Below are 21,507 nucleotides of genomic sequence, written 5' to 3'. Positions count from 1 at the left end.
ACGAAGACGTTTTTCTGACATACTCGCGCAATGAAATGTTTAGTTTTGGAACCATGTCTAAAGAAATTAATGATTCTTTGCAGATGGTAAATTGATTTCTGCTATACAACTGTGGCAGTGGCCCTTCTTTAGTACTCATTTCGTATAATGAATTTTAAACCCTCATAAAAACAGCTAAATGTTTTTGATGTTTTAAGCATTTTCTTCGCTTGCTTTTCAAGACCTTCCTTTGCACGTGTTCGTTTAATTGCAACATAATCTCGCGTCTCTGAAATTTTAATAGAAAATAGTTTTTCTAGAATCGCATTAGATTCATTCACTGGTGGTTGCTCAGGTTTTTCTGGTTCTCGTTCTATTAGAAGCTCATTTGGTTCATCCACTTCTGCTTCTTCACGTGCTTCAGAATCAGGACCTGACTGGGTTTCTTCTACTTGTTCTACTTCCAAATCTTCTTCAGTCGAAATATTTTCTAAAGCATCGTTTGGCAGTTATGAAGTTTTGAAACCAATTTTGACAGGAACCCCAAACATAGCTTCATACCGATTGCACTTGATGCCAGAAGAGTAAGCTCGGTTCGTGGCGAATTGTATAGTTCGATTAATGGACAAACTCTGACAACTTGTTTGTTTAGTTGCTTTTCAACCAGGAACTTTATATTTTCGATGTCTTTATTCGCAAAAGATCCTTGTGACTGACTGTGTCTTGGCTTACCGTGCACTATCTTCAAATCTTTCCACATGGAGCAAATTTTTCTATAATTATCAAGTATATTCAAATGGGAAATAAGCCACAATTTTACCTAAAAATGATTTTATTAACGTTTCGACGCCCAAGTCGGGTGTCGTTGTCAAAATACAAAATATACTAAATAAACAAAAATGTTGTTGCTTAGTAAAATATTCTTCTAATAATTTATTTAATCTGACTCATTTATATCGGCAATTCAGACACGTATTATACATTTTAAAGTAGACGACTTTAAAATGATATTGCCAATATTGATGAGCTGCGTTCCTGGGACGACTTTACTAAAAGATAGTTCATTCGATTACATGAAATCAATCCCAACTCAAGAATATCCGCCACAAAAAATCATAGCATGTGATCTGTCTTTAAAAAGACAACCAAATGCAACGGTGGCACTGAAATTCTCGCGTTAGAGATTCCATAGTAAATCACGAGGGAAAACCAGGAAAAACCTCGTGATACTATCCCGACATCGTAAGTATTTGGGTTTATATTTAGTTTACTCTCAAAATTGAATTGCCGATATAAATGAGTCAGATTAAATAAATTATTAGAAGAATATTTTACTAAGCAACAACATTTTTGTTTATTTAGTATATTTTGTATTTTGACAACGACACCCCACTTGGGCGTCGAAACGTTAATAAAATCATTTTTAGGTAAAATTGTGGCTTATTTCCCATTTGAATATACTTGATTATAAAAATGCCACAAGAAAATAGCTTCAGAACAACATTAAGAAACCGGTATGGGCCTAGCGTTTGTCAAAATTTTAGGAAATTGGAAACTTTGTACGAGAAATTGACACACTGTCAAAATTCAATTAAATTTTTAAGACGATGTAGAGACAACAATTTAATACCAAAAGGCTTGAGGTTACGGCCAGCATACTCAAGCAGAAGACTCCAAAATATTTTACATAGAGCCAGTGTGTCAATAATCCGGGAAAGGTTACAATTTCATAGATCAAATTTATTTTTTATTGAACAAGACATCGTAAGTATTGAAGATTTGCTTTACGGAATGATATCAAATTCTGATTTTGATCGAATTATTTTTAGTTTACACATAATTTATCAAAATTCATATCAGAAACAAAGAAATATACATTTAAATAAATTTAATATTCTTTTAGAACAAAATAGTATACATACTTTGATAACCTAAATAGAAATGACATATTAGCGACAGTTGTCAATCTATCAAATAGACATTTAAATGCAACGGAAAATTTGGTATTGTCAAAAGGTTTAAACTATGCTGTCACTCATCCATCTATTCCAAAATTAGACATAATTAGCGCAGTGGAAAAAATATCCCAGTGTTTACCACCTCATGAAAAAGAACAATATAGGGTACTATGCAAACTTGAATTGGAAAAATCTAATAAAATTGAACAGAACATCAGCAAAGAGGAAATGAAAGCTGTAAAAACTTTAAAAAATAATGACTCCATAACAATCCTACCAGCGGATAAAGGAAATGCAACTGTAATAATGGATAAAGTACAATATGAGGACAAAATTACAGATCTAATTACAAATGGACCTTATACCAAATTAACGAAGGATCCAACGAAGACACTGGAAAACAAAATCTATAGAACTTTATTCAAATTTAAAAATGACCTAACGTATTATCAAAGAAAATTAATGACACTTCATTACAGTAAGACACCACATTTTTATGGAGTACCGAAAATTCACAAAGCAAATATTCCACTTAGACCTATTTGTAGTACCATCAATTCTCCTTGTAGTGAACTATCAAAATTTTTATTAAATATTATAAAACCATTTGCAAATATTAATGACACATTTATAAAAAATACACAACATTTTTTAAACAAATTATCAAATATTGAATTTAATCCAAATAATATTTTAGTAAGTTTTGACATAAACAGTTTATTTACAAATGTGCCATTAGATAAAACTTTAAAGATAATCAAAACGAAATTAGAAAATGATAATACATTAACAACTAGGACAAGACTAAATGTATCAGCTATAATGGAGTTATTGATATTATGTACTAATAATACCTATTTTCAACTAAATAATGAATTCTATAAACAAAATTTTGGTCTCGCAATGGGCTCTTCTTTATCTCCATTATTGGCTAATATATTTATGGAGCATTTCGAAACTAATATCATTTCTAAACAAAATTTAAAACCCACAGTATGGTGGAGATATGTAGATGATGTGTTTTCCATATGGCCTCATAGATCGGAATTGTTGGATACGTTCCTGAATATTATAAACGATCAAGAAGAGACAATAAAGTTTACAATGGAAAAGGAATACAATAACACCCTACCTTTCCTCGATGTTTTGGTCTCAAAGAAGGATACTGGATATGAGACTCAAGTGTATAGAAAACCAACACACACCAACAGATATCTCAATTACAAATCAAATCATAACATCAACGTTAAAAAGGGAATCATTAAATCCTTATATGATAGAGCCAAAATTACTTGTTCTAACGAAAATTCATTTTTAGAAGAAAAGCAATTGTTAACATCTGTTTTATTAAAAAATGATTATCCCATATCGTTTATAAATAAAGAATTGTCAAGATTGGATCGAATGGAACAGAACAACTTAGAAAGGGATCCTACAACATTCACAAGAAATAATACGAGGAAAATATCAATACCATATGTAAAAGGACTATCCGAGAAACTTAAAACAATAGGAAATAAATTCAACATATCAACAACATTCAAAACAACAAACACATTGAGATCTATTCTATCTAAAACTAAACCTAACAGTGAACAAGAAAGAACAAAGAATTCTATTTATAAAATACCTTGTGAATGCGAACAATTTTATATAGGTGAAACGTCAAGACCATTAGACGTTAGAGTAAATGAACATCAGTCTTATATAAAAAATAGAGAATTTGATAGATCTAAAATATGTCAACACGCATGGGATAATGAACATAGAGTTCAGTGGAGAGATTCAAGTATAGTCCTAAAAGAAGCAGATAGTAAAAAGAGAAAAATCAAAGAAGCGGCTCTAATTATGCTAAATGAAACCAATTGTGTCGCAAATTCCTCGGTAGAATGCAGTAGGATGTGGTTACCCATATTAAAGGAGGAAGTCAATAGAAAGAAAATACCACAATTAATAAATCAGTAACATATCGAGTTAGTACATATTTAGTATTTAGTATTATTTAAAATTTAAAATATCAAGTCAGAATTTGGTATTAGTTTTGAGAGTAAACTAAATATAAACCCAAATACTTACGATGTCGGGATAGTATCACGAGGTTTTTCCTGGTTTTCCCTCGTGATTTACTATGGAATCTCTAACGCGAGAATTTCAGTGCCACCGTTGCATTTGGTTGTCTTTTTAAAGACAGATCACATGCTATGATTTTTTGTGGCGGATATTCTTGAGTTGGGATTGATTTCATGTAATCGAATGAACTATCTTTTAGTAAAGTCGTCCCAGGAACGCAACTCATCAATATTGGCAATATCATTTTAAAGTCGTCTACTTTAAAATGTATAATACGTGTCTGAATTGCCGATATAAATGAGTCAGATTAAATAAATTATTAGAAGAATATTTTACTAAAACATTAAAAGGGTAAACCCTGTAGTTGGCTGTATACCTTTGTTAAGACAACGTAGAATGAAGTAAACACTTCTGTTGTATATAGGTATATTATAAATTTATTAAAAAATTTTTAAAATTCATCCACAAGGGAGTGGTTGTACAAAACGTTTTCGGTCAAACTGACCATCCTCAGTGTAAACCTGGAAATAAGTGAACCACTTAGATTGAAATGCAAAAGGGTGAAATTTTGACAGTTAAAAAAGAAAATGTGGTTACTTACGTCCAGTGTACAAGTAATTGAAACTAGCCACTTGAATAGGTGTAAAACCTCAAAATAACATTATTGCTACATTATGAGCTGTATAGTAATCGACAATAAGTCGATGTCTTAAGATTAAAAATGTATCACATGTGGATGTATGTCATCCTTGCTCGGAATTAGCACAAGGTTGTGATCAGGTGAGAGGTTAACAACCAACTGATTAGACAGATTGGTGCCTGAAAATTCATGACAAGATGTCAAAGAAGATAGGTGGATTTCTCAAATGTCAACCGAAAAATTTTTGACAATGTGCATTAATATTTAACTTAATTATTCAATTGTGAATATGCAACTATTAAATTTGTTTGATATGAATTCTAAATTGTAAATAAAGGTTAATAAGCTATAATGATATATTCATTAGTGCACCGTAAACAAAAGCAAAATTCTACTCATATGCTGTGACGTCATAGACTGTTTGTCTACTGTATAGGACTGATAATAATTATATTAATTTGAGCAAAGTTATAATGAATGAATATTATTGAAAATTATATAGAAAATTTTTAAAATTTTTTTATCAAAATATGATATTTTAATAGAGTAGCAGCTGTAGAATTGGAAGAAATGCCAATAGGGAATGGTCGGTTGCATATGTTTCAGGGAACCAACGAATATAATGAGAAAATACCAATCTATAGATCTGTAATGTGAATTATTGGAGGTATTAAAGGAAATGATATTGTAAAGGTTTATCAACATCCAATATTGAGATCAAGACATATTCATTTAATTCTTAAATGTACTAGAAACAAAACCAAAACATACACATTTGTTTACATTTTAGTAGGTGACCTAGATTTGTTAGAAGCACCAGTTTCGTATGTCGTGGTCAAGCTGAGTCGGCAATATATTTGTTTATATACTTATATACGAAGGCATCGTGATTTTCTAATTGATTCGTTAATTAAATATCATTCTTAATCCAGATGCACTCGCAGATGGTTTTACTTTAAGCACACCAACTAGTTACTAGCGTAATAGTGATTAAATAAACATATTATGAGTACTTAGTGTATTCCTACCCCTAGCGAGGTTCATCTCCAGAATACGACAACGTATTCTATTATATGGCGACCTGAGAGAGACGAACTGGACTTCTGAGGTAGAGAACAGGAAGAATGGCGATGGAGAATTGGAAAAAACGGAGGAAATTTGGGGTAAAGTACCAATCCCCATATTAACATATTAATATATGACTATATGGACAATATGGAGTTGGAGAGCAGCCACGCAGTAGCAGACGTCGACAAGGACGAAGGTTGGAGTCTTGGGACCACGCCCAGCTGCAAGAGGAACCATGGAAACGATGGATAATGGACAATAGTGAATGTGAGTAACTCTTAAGCTATTTTTTTCATTGCATACAGTCTCACATACACGTATAATTTTCTTTTATTAAATATAATGTAAATACATAAAATTTTGGGATAAATTAGGATTAATTATTTTTTTAAATTTAAATACATATTAATTAGGTAAAGTTTTTAATATTTCTATGTAGAGTAAATGGTAAAGTAGAGTATTGAATAAGTTAAATTACTTTTTCTACAAAGACTAACTAAGCTTTCTTAACTACAAATAGAGATTATCTATAGAAGTTTATATTTTTAAGGATAAAACAAGATTTTTTTTGCAATGCGTCAGCACATAAAACAATTAAAAGTATTTTTAAAACTGTCTACAATTACATAATATGCATATAAGTGTCTAGTTACATGAATATACTATTTATTTACATGTAGAAGCGAGGAGAAAAAAAATGCAAGATAATGACTTTATTGTGCGTATGATATTTATATTTACGTTCGATTGACCGTGAAAGCATGAGTTATGATTATGAAGGAATCTGCTGAAAAAGCAAAAATTTAAATGGACAATTGAAATTATATACAAGGAAATGTGTAGAAAAACTTTTTGCGATGAGTCAAAATATTTTAATTGAACATGAATCATGAAAGTTAAACATGAAAGGAATATTTTATTGAAATAATTTCCACGGAAAATGTGAGTTCCAAAATAACGAAGACTAACGAAGAAAGAATCCAGATTTAGAGATTTTTTTTACCAATGACAAGACAAAGAAACATTATCGATTAAGAAACATAAGACGAAAAAATTTAAAATATGACTACGGAAAAGAAATTAAATTATTTATATACAAGGATATACAAGAATTTTTATACAATGAATTTATGAAGAAATGATGTAAGAAAATGATGTAAAAGTAATGATGTAAGAAGAAAAATAAAGACATATAAGTTACCTATAATGACGTAAGGAAGTTTATACATTAACAAGTAAATCCCATTGGAGGGAAAAGGACAAAAAAAGATTGACAAATATAAGACTTATCATAATATCATAATGATAGACATGTTATTAAGATTAATGTAAAGAAGATTGAATGACAATGATACGGAAAACCGAATAATTGAAGAGACTTTTGTACAGTAAAAAGTACTATTTAAGAAAAATACTTGGTATTGCTTCAAGTAAAATATAGATAATTAGTATAATATAAAGTTACTTTAAATTTTTTGTAATATAAACTAACTCTAATTTTCTATAATGTTAATATGTTTTGAATGAATACTTGACAAGTCATGTAAGACTGTATTTCAATCAGAGAAATAGAGACTTTTTCATTGTGACGGTATAATATAAAGTGACTAATTGCGCGAATAAGTGAGAAAAAACTATTATTTAGTAGATAGCACAAACTCATATTATTTATTTAGCGTATATTTACAAGTTTTCGTTCCTAATCCTTTTTTTTTTGTAAATATTTTATGGGTCCGCGGCCCCGAAACTCATTTAGTATTAGGATTTCAATTTTTAGCCCAGAAACAGTAGGATTAATTATTGTTAGCCCAGAATCAGATTTAGTGTTAGGATTAAGATTTTCTTAGAGAATTTTCATTATATTTTTCAACAGAATATAGTCTATTTTTATTAACACTTTCTTTAGATTTTTTTTCATTATTGAACACTGAAATTTTTAGGTAATAATTCTTTTTGTTTTTGATTTTGTTTTAAGTTTTGATTTCAATTTTTTAATATCGAGTGAATTTTGGTATAAATATAATATTTATGTTTTATGGTTAATTAAGGAGACAAATGATTTTTAATATATTAGAAGCAAAGTTAATTAACAATACAAACAATAAAAAACCAACTCTTGTCAAGGAAAAAGGTACAAAATAACATCAGAAGATTTTAACATGCTTATTTCATGTTTTGAAGCTAACCGACTCTCATCAAGACTGAGCAGTTCGGATCAGACAGGAATTTAGGGATGCAAAATGTAGATTTTTTAAGCGCACAACTATCCATTTTGTCTTTTTGGAACAAACCTTCCCATGACTAAGGACGTGGAGAAAGAACCGGAAGCAAATACAAGGATTTAAAGCTGCGAAAAACCCGCCAAGTAGGTAAGGGTTAGAAAAGGAAGAATATGTGACGTAAATACGAGTTTAATAAAGAAATATGTTTAATAGTACACTATGAAGAAAGTACTAAGTATAAAGAAAATGAAAATATGTATTAGTAAAGTACCAGTCAAGAAGAAGAGGAAGAAAACGGAGAATTTTTTTTTTAATTGAAGAATATATAAAAGGTCAGAAAGTCAAATAATTATTTTAAAAGTGAAAGAAGTATAATTAAAAAGTAAGTTCAAATGAAAGAATTAAAGTTATAATTTTATTTTAAATCGGGAAAAGGTAAAATATACATTACAATTTCTGAGGGTAGAATTTCGCGAGATATAAGGAAGTAATAAGTAAGAATAGACGATGTTTGATGGCAATTTTTTTATAGGGTAATAAGCTGCATATTTGTATATATTATATTTGTATTTTGTATTTGTATATATTTCTATAAATCTTTTAAAGTAACCAGTTGGTGGAGCACAACAATATTTTCTTCCTTGCATGTAGTCAGAAAATTTCCCGAAGGGGATGGATGTAAAGGTTTATCAACATCCAATATTGAGATCAAGACATATTCATTTAATTCTTAAATGTACTAGAAACAAAACCAAAACATACACATTTGTTTACATTTTAGTAGGTGACCTAGATTTGTTAGAAGCACCAGTTTCGTATGTCGTGGTCAAGCTGAGTCGGCAATATATTTGTTTATATACTTATATACGAAGGCATCGTGATTTTCTAATTGATTCGTTAATTAAATATCATTCTTAATCCAGATGCACTCGCAGATGGTTTTACTTTAAGCACACCAACTAGTTACTAGCGTAATAGTGATTAAATAAACATATTATGAGTACTTAGTGTATTCCTACCCCTAGCGAGGTTCATCTCCAGAATACGACAACGTATTCTATTATAATATTAAAAGAGGGAAGTGGAATTGAAAAAATGTATGTACATATCTTAATCAAGAAATCTTCTCTAAAAATATTTTGTTATGACTGAATGTAAAAAGTTTGTCCCATATAGAACTATTGAAAATCTAAATTTAGAAAAATTATTAAAAAAGGTGATAAGGTAAGTTGCCTATGTTCAGTGGACAAATAAATGAAATATAATTACTGTTTTGAAATTAAATTGTGTGAATTGTTAAATGGATAAAGACTGATATTAAATTAGGAAAACTGCGCTGAAAGAAATGTACATGTTTTGATCAAAGAAGAAAATTAATTTTGATTGTAAGCTCTAAATGTAAAAAAAGAATATGTCACATATTAAACTATTGAAATTCTAGATTGAATATTGTATTGACCAAAGTTGATATTAAGTAAATTTATTAAATGTTGATAGCTGAGATTTATTTTTTTTTTTTTTTTTTTTCAGGGACGCAAGGACAAGTCCAAACTGTGTTAACCGTCAACTTTCTCTTAACCGTGATTTCACCCCCATTCATAGACAATTATTTCCATAATTCTATATTTTTATTCACCTTCACATTGGCCTTCTTTCCTATACATACCACGACAAACCCAAAATAAACAAAAAACCCAAACATTATACCTAATCAAATATTCTTTTAGTACTTCCAGTTTCTTTCACTCTGTGCTCCTGTCAAGACTCTATCTCTTCCATCTCATTCTTTAATTATTTTCACTTAACAAAATCATTTTCTCATTATATCAAAATCACACCATGGAACCCTTGATCTTTTCGGATATGACATTCTAATATAGACAATAACCAAAAATTTTGTTGAATTTCCAACATTTTAATTGATTCACTCTATTTTTCATTTAGATTAAAATTAAAAAATAAATCTCAGCTATCAACATTTAATAAATTTACTTAATATCAACTTTGGTCAATACAATATTCAATCTAGAATTTCAATAGTTTATTATGTGACATATTCTTTTTACATTTAGAGCTTACAATCAAAATTAATTTTCTTCTTTGATCAAAACATGTACATTTCTTTCAGCGCAGTTTTCCTAATTTAATATCAGTCTTTATCCATTTAACAATTCACACAATTTAATTTCAAAACAGTAATTATATTTCATTTATTTGTCCACTGAACATAGGCAACTTACCTTATCACCTTTTTTAATAATTTTTCTAAATTTAGATTTCCAATAGTTCTATATGGGACAAACTTTTTACATTCAGTCATAACAAAATATTTTTAGAGAACCCTTGATCTTTTCGGATATGACATTCTAATATAGACAATAACCAAAAATTCTGTTGAATTTCCAACATTTTAATTGATTCACTCTATTTTTCATTTAGATTAAAATTAAAAAATAAATCTCAGCTATCAACATTTAATAAATTTACTTAATATCAACTTTGGTCAATACAATATTCAATCTAGAATTTCAATAGTTTAATATGTGACATATTCTTTTTACATTTAGAGCTTACAATCAAAATTAATTTTCTTCTTTGATCAAAACATGTACATTTCTTTCAGCGCAGTTTTCCTAATTTAATATCAGTCTTTATCCATTTAACAATTCACACAATTTAATTTCAAAACAGTAATTATATTTCATTTATTTGTCCACTGAACATAGGCAACTTACCTTATCACCTTTTTTAATAATTTTTCTAAATTTAGATTTTCAATAGTTCTATATGGGACAAACTTTTTACATTCAGTCATAACAAAATATTTTTAGAGAAGATTTCTTGATTAAGATATGTACATACATTTTTTCAATTCCACTTCCCTCTTTTAATATCATTTCCTTTAATACCTCCAATAATTCACATTACAGATCTATAGATTGGTATTTTCTCATTATATTCGTTGGTTCCCTGAAACATATGCAACCGACCATTCCCTATTGGCATTTCTTCCAATTCTACAGCTGCTACTCTATTAAAATATCATATTTTGATAAAAAAATTTTAAAAATTTTCTATATAATTTTCAATAATATTCATTCATTATAACTTTGCTCAAATTAATATAATTATTATCAGTCCTATACAGTAGACAAACAGTCTATGACGTCACAGCATATGAGTAGAATTTTGCTTTTGTTTACGGTGCACTAATGAATATATCATTATAGCTTATTAACCTTTATTTACAATTTAGAATTCATATCAAACAAATTTAATAGTTGCATATTCACAATTGAATAATTAAGTTAAATATTAATGCACATTGTCAAAAATTTTTCGGTTGACATTTGAGAAATCCACCTATCTTCTTTGACATCTTGTCATGAATTTTCAGGCACCAATCTGTCTAATCAGTTGGTTGTTAACCTCTCACCTGATCACAACCTTGTGCTAATTCCGAGCAAGGATGACATACATCCACATGTGATACATTTTTAATCTTAAGACATCGACTTATTGTCGATTACTATACAGCTCATAATGTAGCAATAATGTTATTTTGAGGTTTTACACCTATTCAAGTGGCTAGTTTCAATTACTTGTACACTGGACGTAAGTAACCACATTTTCTTTTTTAACTGTCAAAATTTCACCCTTTTGCATTTCAATCTAAGTGGTTCACTTATTTCCAGGTTTACACTGAGGATGGTCAGTTTGACCGAAAACGTTTTGTACAACCACTCCCTTGTGGATGAATTTTAAAAATTTTTTAATAAATTTATAATATACCTATATACAACAGAAGTGTTTACTTCATTCTACGTTGTAATATTTTACTAAGCAACAACATTTTTGTTTATTTAGTATATTTTGTATTTTGACAACGACACCCGACTTGGGCGTCGAAACGTTAATAAAATCATTTTTAGGTAAAATTGTGGCTTATTTCCCATTTGAATATACTTGATTATAAAAATGCCACAAGAAAATAGCTTCAGAACAACATTCTATAATTATGTAGGAGAATTCTCGTCCATTGTCTCTTTGAAGAATGCTAGGAACTCCAAAGGCACAAAATATGTCAAAAAGAACTAATGCAACTTCTTCGGCACGTTTAGTTTTAAATGGCCGTAATTGTACAAATTTTGTTAAGTGATCTTGGTGTCTACAAGACATAAATGAACTTGAATTAATTATCTGCTTGGGCTTGCATATCTATACTATTTGACATCTACTATTCATTTCGTTTTGACAGTATTCGCGGTGTGCAAGTACTTGGAAGGGGAAACGAGAAACGACCCTGCGCGAGTCGCGGAGAAATATTGCATCTATCTTAAATAATTCATATTGTCAATTGAAATTGTCAAATTGACGTATATTTCATACCTTCTGTCAATGAAGCAGAAAAATTATATATTGCTCCACAATATTGATATGATATGCAATTATTATATAAAGGTAAATTTAATTAATTTTATTTTGCTTGCAGTACTCTTCTTCTTCATGTGCCGTGCTCGATTATCGAACGTTGGCTATCAAATTGGCTATAGCAATTTTGTTAACGGCAGCTCGGAAAAGGAAAAAAGCTTGCAGTACTGCATTTTAATAACTAATTTTATTTACTACATACAATTGTTGACGTTTTCATAACATAACCTGAATCTTATTTTTTCTTCTTATTATTTTTTTGGACTATGGCCTTGACAATTATCCAGTAACCAGGACCAATATAATTGGCCAATATAATTAAAAGTGCGAATTTTAGTATAGAGCGTATAAATAGGGGTCGCTTTGCCGAACTTGCACGGTCCCAATAGGTTTCACTCTAAACATTTTTTTGGAACCTTAGATTTTTTTCTGGCAAGTTTCACACAGATCCAAACAGATCGTTATGATTTTTAGTTATGTATTGTGGTATTCCGCATGCGTGTCGATCGTTATAATTTGAATTTCTTACTTTTACCAAGATCTTCTGGGAAATGTATACAATTACCGGTAAAAGTAGGAAATAAAGGGTTTTTTAAAGAATATTGCCTACATTTACCGTCGACTCTGGTAATTGTATACAATTACCGGTAATTGTGTACAATTACTAGATTATCCACTTTAACTGTAACATATACATTGTCAAATTGCTTATTTCGTTATGAATAATATTGTATTCAACAGTGATGTCAAAATCATTGTTAATGAAAGCGGAATATAAATTTTCATGTATTTAGCGGCAGCGTCAAAATGACAAAACCCTAAACTAAATATTCCTATACATAATATTTAACTGTAGGTACATCATTTGAGACTCTTTCTATTTAGACTTTTTTCGAAGAAACTTATATAACTTAGTAAGGGATAAAAAAGAAAGCTGAGATCTTCAAGCAACAACACGGAATCAAATCAGTAACTATTGAGATGATCAGACTTGTAACAAGTACAGGAGAAAATTTGTTAGTGTCATCAGCCTTATTTGGCTTAACGAATATTTATATTTTTTTTGTGAAACTTATTGATTCTGCATTAACTTTTTCCTTCCAGTAAAATGTCTATACTATAGTTGGTTTATATTTTAGGTTATCTCCAGGAGGAGAACCAAACGCAAATTATGGACAATTCAACTAAATCTTCATATTATACAGAAAGCTACAGAGGAGAAACATTAAATAAAAAAATAAAAGTTCAGGCTGGACAAGGACTTTACAAGTGTGAAATTTGTTTCAAGCAATTTTTTCGTAAAGTTAATTTGAAAACACATTTGATAAGACACACTGGAGAAACACCATATAAGTGTGAAATTTGTTTTAAACAATTTAGTAAGGCAGGTAACTTAAAAACACATTTGATGAGACACACTGGAGAAACGCCATATAAATGTGAAATTTGTTTAAAACAATTTACTCACAGAAGTTCTTTAGATAATCATACACAAATTCACACCGAAGAAAAACCATACAAGTGTGAAATTTGTTTTAAACAGTTTAGTCAAACAAGTAATTTGAAAAAACATTTGAAAGTACACTCTGGAGAAAAGCCTCATAAGTGTGCAATTTGTTTTAAGCAGTTTAGAGACCAGGGAAATTTGAAAAAACATTTAAGAGTGCACACTGGAGAGAAATCTTCCAAGTGTGAAATTTGTTTCAAGCAATTTACCGATAAAAGTAATTTAAAAACACATTTGAGATCGCACACTGGAGAAAAACCCTACAAGTGCCATATTTGTTTTCAGAGATTTTCTGTGCAAGGTACTCTGAAAACGCATTTAATGACACACACTGGAGAAAAACCGTTCAAGTGTGAAATTTGTTTTAAACAGTTTTCTCAGCAAAGTGGTTTGAAGGTGCATTCGATGACACATACTGGAGCAAAATCTTACAAGTGTGAAATGTGTCTTAAGTGCTTTTCTCATCCAACTAATTTGAAAAAGCATTGGATGATAATACATTCGGGAGGAAAGTTCGAAAAAATGGAGAAAAGCAAATATCACAAGTGTGATATTTGCTCTAAGCAATTTTCTGGGACAGGTGTGTTGAAAAATCATTTGCGAACCCACACTGGAGAGAAGCCGTACAAGTGTGAAATCTGTTTTAAGCAGTTTTCTGTAGCAAGTAGTTTAAAAAATCATTTGAGAGTGCATACTGGTGAAAAGGCATACAAATGTGAAGTTTGCTTTAAGCTGTATTCTTATAAACACATTTTGAAAGATCATTTACGAACACACACTGGAGAAAGACCATACACGTGCCAAATTTGTTTTAAGCAGTTTTCTCAGCAAACTAGTTTGAACGCGCATTCGAAAACACACGCCGAAGACAAATATATTACAAGTCTTACAAATGTGAAATTTGTTTAAGGTGCTTTTCTCATCCAAGTAATTTGAAAAGACATTGTAGAATGAGACACTCGGCGTCAGGCCCGAAGTAAACGGGCGCGCAATGGGTGCACCGCAGAAGGGCTGCATGTCCAGGAGGCGGCAAATCAAACAAATAGACCAAGTAAGGGCGGAGAGGAAAATTACTATTTTTCTTTTATACGAAATATAGAGTCAGCGGAATCACTAACTGGAAATGTAATAGCTTATTTATATAAAAGCCTGTCGATGTAAGTCATGAATCTGATTTCATTGCAGCTGAATATGCACGTTTGAATATAACTATGTATTCACAACCTGCGATATTCCATTCGTTCCATGTTCAGCACATAGTATTAATTTAGTAGTTAATGATGCAGCAAATATTAGGTAGATACTCATGAAACTGTCTATTTTTTAAATATTGTTCAAGAAATTTACGTTTTCTTTTCATCATCTACTAAGAGGTGGTCGATAATTTGCAAAACTATACCGGAAATTAAATTAAAAGCTTTAAATGCTACGCGATGGTCGAGCAGAATCTATGCAGCCAAACCGTTACGGTGTCACCTCGAAAAATATTTGATGCTTTGCTTGAAATATATGCTAATTCGTCGGAATGGGATGCCGATGATTCAAACGCAAATGATGGAAAATTCAACTACATCGTCATATACAGGAAACCGCAGGGCCGTTTTTCACCTATTAGAGGCATTGGGCAGATTAGAAAAATTAGCCCCTGGAATATAATAAAGCACTATTTTATTAGAATAGAAAAAGAACAGACATATATGTGAACAGTTTTAGCTTTATTTTTATTCCTTTCAGTATTCCTTTATAGTAACATTAGGTAGATATTATGTATTATGAATAGATAATTAAAATAATGTAATATAGACAAATAAGTAATTACAATCCACGACTATTACTTATAAGTAATTATCTATGCTGATTGAAGAGGCCCACTTCTAGATTTGAGTTGAGCAAAATCGTTAATTACATCTTCAAAATCTATGTTTTTGAGTATATTATATTCTATCTACATTAGCGACAAACTTTAATCTCTTTTGAAGCATTGTACTTCTTAATTCATTTTATTAAACGCTTTTCTTTACTTCAATAGTTTGCATCAAATCTTTAGACGTTAATTTGACTTACTTTTCTTCAATGCAAATGAATGAAAATTTGTAGACATATGCATTCGCGGGAACAATACACGAATAGTCAATAAAAAAAACTTTTTATGTTTATTAATTTTAATTGTTTAAATAAAAAAACGGTTTTAATGGAAAATGCTTAAATTCTCTTTTTTTTACAATGTAGAAAGTTGAAACTTTTACGGATTGTAGCTAATGATATGAACTATACATAATTTCATTTTTTACTTTAATTGTTTACTTTATGCTTCATAAATAAACACTAAAGTTTCAATTTTTTTGCCGATTCCGACTACTTTTCATGTTTGTACATCATATGTTTTATACATATTTTAATAAACATGAAGATATATTTTAATGTTCGAAAAGTGTAAGACTAATAATTAAACAATAAAAAAAAATGAAAAAAATAATTTTAAGAAACGCTTTTCTTTAGTTACGAGTGACTAGAATTAATCATATAAATAAATCAACTAAAAAGCAAAAAATAAAAAAAATTGAAAAAATCAACACATTCGTTAAAGAAAAGCGTGGTGCGAAAACCGTTTATTCGATGAAGACGCGCCACGCTTTTCTTTGACGAATGTGTTAGATTTTTAAATTTTTTTTATTTTTTGCTTTTTGGTTGATTTTTTTATATGTTTACTTTTAGTCACTCGTAACTAAAGAAAAGCGTTTCTTAAAATTATTTTTTTCATATTTTTTTATTTTTCGTTTTAATTTAGAGAAGAAGCGTTCCCCACTGCAGTTTGTTATCGTCATTTCTACACTAGGAAAGATGTCTTCAATTTAGTTCTCTTTTAAAATATGATGTATTTCCAGAATAGGTACTATTATGTACTTTGTTCATTTTTTTACTTTGAATAATTTTCAAGTACATACTCTATTAAATGCATAGGTATTCCCTTTCTGGCCCTTTCTCGTTTATGTCTTCATAATAGATTCCATCAAATTCTTTGCAACTTTGTCTGAACTGTTCAGAATTCAGAGTTTTCAAGCGAAGAAATAATCCAAACCGTTGACTAATATTCTTATACGAACTTAATTGAGTTTTAAGTGAACGCCCAGGGTATCAATTATTATATTTATTGTTAATTGTTATGTTCACTTGGACTGAATGTGCATAGTCATAAAAAAAAGTCTGGCGTGAGCTTCTATGTCTGGTTCTTTGAGTCTTAGGTCTTTATAGTCATATGCCGGGTATTTTTCTTTGGCTGATGACTCGAAGTAATCAAATTTATCCCTGAGGCTAATTATGTACCTAATCATCCAATGCAGTAAACAAATAAATTGCAACGTACAGTATTATTGTTTCTTTCTTAAGATAATTGCTTGTTTTATCTATTCTTTCCAATATAGAGCTCCAAATTTGTTAGTATAATAAATTCTAGGTTTTCAATTTTTGGACAGACTAATGTGAAATTTGTTTAAGGTGCTTTTCTCATCCAAGTAATTTGAAACGACACTGTAGAATGAGACACTCGGCGTCAGGCCCGCCGTAAGAGGGCGTGCAAGGGGTGAACAAATCAAACAAATAGACCAAGTAACGACGGACAGCAAAATTACTATTTTTTTTTCATACGAAATAGAGTCAGCGGAATCACTAACTGGAAATGTAATAGCTTATTTATATAAAAGTCTGTCGATGTAAGTCATTAATTTGATTTCATGACAGCTAAATTTGCACGTTTGATTTGAATATAACTATGTATTCACGCGTCAGGCCAGCCGTACGCGGGCGTGCAAGGGGTGAACCGCACATTGGCATGTTCAAGGCGAGGCAAATCAAACAAACAGACCAAGTAACGACGGACAGCAAATTACTATTTTTCTTTCATACGAAATATAGAGTCAGCGGAATCACTAACTGGAAATGTAATAGCTTATTTATATAAAAGTCTGTCGATGTAAGTCATTAATCTGATTTCATTGCAGCTAAATTTGCACGTTTGAATATAACTATGTATTCACAACCTGCGATATTCTATTCCGTTCCATGTTCGGCACGTAGTCTTAATTTAGTAGTTAATGATGCAGCAAATATTAGGTACTCAATCAATCAATCAATCAATAATCTTTATTTCATCTGATTTTTACAAGTATTGAAATGCGTCAAATACAATCTATCAGTAAAAACCAATGAACTGTCAACACTGATGGAATGGCCCCGTCCCATTCCAACAGTGAAGCGAGATAGGCGCCAACATACAAGAGAGAGGTTCTAGCACTTCTAGAGAGACATGAGAGAGACAGAGAATTTTCAGGTAAAATTTGCTACAACTACAACGTACCTGACTAGCACTGTCCGATTATCTTCCCTCCTTTACCTGATTATCTTCTATCTCATCCTGGCGCCATTAACTTCGTTTTATGGCGATTCCATCAGTGTTGACAGTTCGTTGGTAAAAACTATAAGTACATAAAAACAGTTAACATAAAAACATATAAAATATACACAAAAGCATACAAATTGTTAAAAAGATGCCTGCAAGTATTTCTCTAACGAATAGAAAGTGTTTACCAGAAGTAAGTCCTTAACTGTTGTCTTAAATACATAAATATTTGATTATTTAACATAATTAGGCAATTTATTATACAAACGAATGCATGTTGGGTAAGGACCCTTGCCCACAACGGTCAAGTGGCGAGCAGGGGTCACCAAATCATTTCCGTAACGAAAATTGTAGCCACTCGTTAAGGAAACATCACTTCTGCTAATAAAATTGCATATATGTGACTTTACATAAACAACACAACTGAAAATATACAGCGAAATTACAGTTAAAATATTTAATTGTTTAAAAACTGGTCTACAGGAATCCAAGCGCCTTCTAAACGTCTTAGTACGAATAATTTTTTTTTTTAAGAAAAAGCACCTCGTTAATTCGCGAACAATTTCCCCAACAAACCAAGCAATATTGCAAAATTGACTGTACATGAGCAAAATAGTAAAGTTTTAAGATATCTAGGGAGACAAAATTCCTAAGTTGCCCTAGAACATAACAGTGCACAGACAATCTTCCCACTACATAATCAACGTGAGAGCTCCAAGACAAATTAGAATCCAGGTAAACGCCTAACAACCTAGTGGAGTGGCTATTTACCACTGACCCATTGTCAAGTTTTACTAATGGACTCATCTGCATAGTAGAAGGTGAAAAGATTACCATAATATTGGTCTTTGATCCATTTAAGATTAGGGCATTATTTAAACAGTAATGAGTCATACTTTTTACAAGACAGTTTGCTTTTTGTACTACATGAAAAAAATTATTGGAATTTAGTGCAACTGTGGTATCGTCAGCAAATTGAGTGACATAACAGCCTGATTGCTGTTCCACGTTTTCTACTCGAACGCTTATTGCATCAGAAAAATTATCTAATAGATTCCGAGCCAAACATGTTGAGCTATCGTTTATCAGTTGATTTAAATCATTGACAAAAATCAAAAATAAAAGAGGGCCAATGATACTTCCCTGTGGAGCACCGGAGAGGACACTTTTCTTCTGAAGAAAATATTATATTCCCATTCACATTGACCTTAACCTTTTGAAACCTTTTCGATAAAAAGGTGTGGATCCACTTTAACGCAGTTCCTCTAACACCACTATGTTAAAGTTTTTCCAGCAGTATTGGATGATTTACAGTTTCAAAAGCTCGTGCTAAGTCAAAAAACAAACAGATAACTTTATTACCCTTATCAAAGTTCGATAAAATATGATTGCACAGCGCAGGCCCGGACTGGGCCGCCGGCCCGCGGGCCTGTGCGCCTTTTGCCTTGGTTAGTATCTATCCATTAAAAAAATTAAACGCTGAAAAAAAATTTCTTTGAACCTTTACACAAAAATGATGCAGCTATCATTCCCCTAAAAAATGTTTTTACTTGCTTCTGATTTCGCCGTTTGGCACCGAAGGCGCACCATAAACCTACATAAAAAAGCCAGTGGGTACAACAAAATACAAGATATCAGATAATCAAATAGCTTAGATACGATATGCGGCGCCCTCGAAGACCATTTTTACTATTAGGGCGCCTTTCGTAGGTTCAATATCCGCTGTTTCTATTGTAATAAATAGCTTAGGAGGAAGGCGCCCAAATCGAAGAATGATCTTCGAGGACGCTGCGCGTCGCATCTAAGCTATTTGATTATCTGATACCTGATACAAAGAGTGTTGCATCCCACAATTGGACTAAAATATACAGGTGTGGTTTTCACTGCTCCAAAACTACATTATACATGCAGGATTTTTGTGTCCCAAACTCCTAAATAATGAAGCTAGTGGGTACAATAAAATACAACTTGTATCAGGTATCAGATAAACAAATAGCTTAGATGCGACGTGCAGAGCCCTCAAAGACCATTTTACGATTCAGGCGTCTTTCGTAGGGTCAATATCCGCTGTTTCTAAATATTATAATAAGTAGCTTAGATGCGACGCCCTCGAAGACTATTTTTATGATTCGGGCTCCTTTCGTGGGTACCAATTTCCGCTGTTTCTATTATAAAAAATAGCTTACATGAAACGAGCGGCGCCCTCAAAGACCATTTTTACGATTGGGGCACCTTTCGTGGGTATCAATTTCCGCTGTTTATTAAATAATGGATATTTATACGCGAAAGCACTACGCGTCGTATCTAAGCTATGCGGTTATCTGATACCTGATCTCTCGATCAACTCCTTCACATCCTCGCATATCGGACCGATCAAGCCAAGAGCATCCACAAAAGCTTTTTGATGTGAAAATCTTTTTAGATCGCTATCTTCATCTTTCCGTTTCTTCCTTTTGCTCGTTAGTTTAAAACTCACATACTTATGGAAGCTGAGCGATTGTTCTTCCAAACCAGTCCAGATTATGACACTGTTTATAAGTGATGTTAAAACCAGCGAGAGGTCCAGAAAGGATTCACTATTACTTCTTACGAACGTAGGTGGCTTACCGTCATTTAGTGTTGGATATAGATAAATAAATTAAATATTTTTATAGCAGTGCCATCTACTGGCCGCTTTACTATTTACTGTATAGTGTGTTGCTTTCAACGTTTGTTTAACAAGTAGTCCTTAAAATACAGCCATTGGGTAAACAACGTTTTATTTGTTCCTTAAATCTCCCATTTTTGTTCCTCAACTCTACAATTTACGAACAGGTTATGGGCTCAAACGATTAAGTGGAAGATTTTCTGGTCGTTCAAATCAAAACAGTGTGTGTTCATTCGATAAAAAGTTAGTTAGTCGTTTGTTGGTTAACAACGTGGTTATTAACAGTATCGAAAATGGCGGTGAATTATCTTACAAGTGTGCCGCGTTTAACCGGTAGAGATAACTACCAGGACTGGTCGTTCGCGGTTGAGAATGTCTTTGTTCTAGAAGGACTATCAAAGTGTATTCAGGGAACTGAACAAGACACAACGCTTGTTGCCAAAGCCAAAGCGAAGTTAATATTGACTTTGGATCCATCCATATATTTGCATGTGAAAGAAGCTGAAACGGCGAAAGATGTATGGGATAAGCTGAAAAAGTTATTCGAAGACTCAGGTTTTTCGAGGAAAATAGGATTGCTTCGAACACT

This window comes from Diabrotica virgifera, chromosome 6 (assembly GCF_917563875.1).
Source record: "Diabrotica virgifera virgifera chromosome 6, PGI_DIABVI_V3a".
NCBI classification, from domain to species: domain Eukaryota; kingdom Metazoa; phylum Arthropoda; class Insecta; order Coleoptera; family Chrysomelidae; genus Diabrotica; species Diabrotica virgifera.
Note: the sequence above shows the minus strand (reverse complement) of the source record.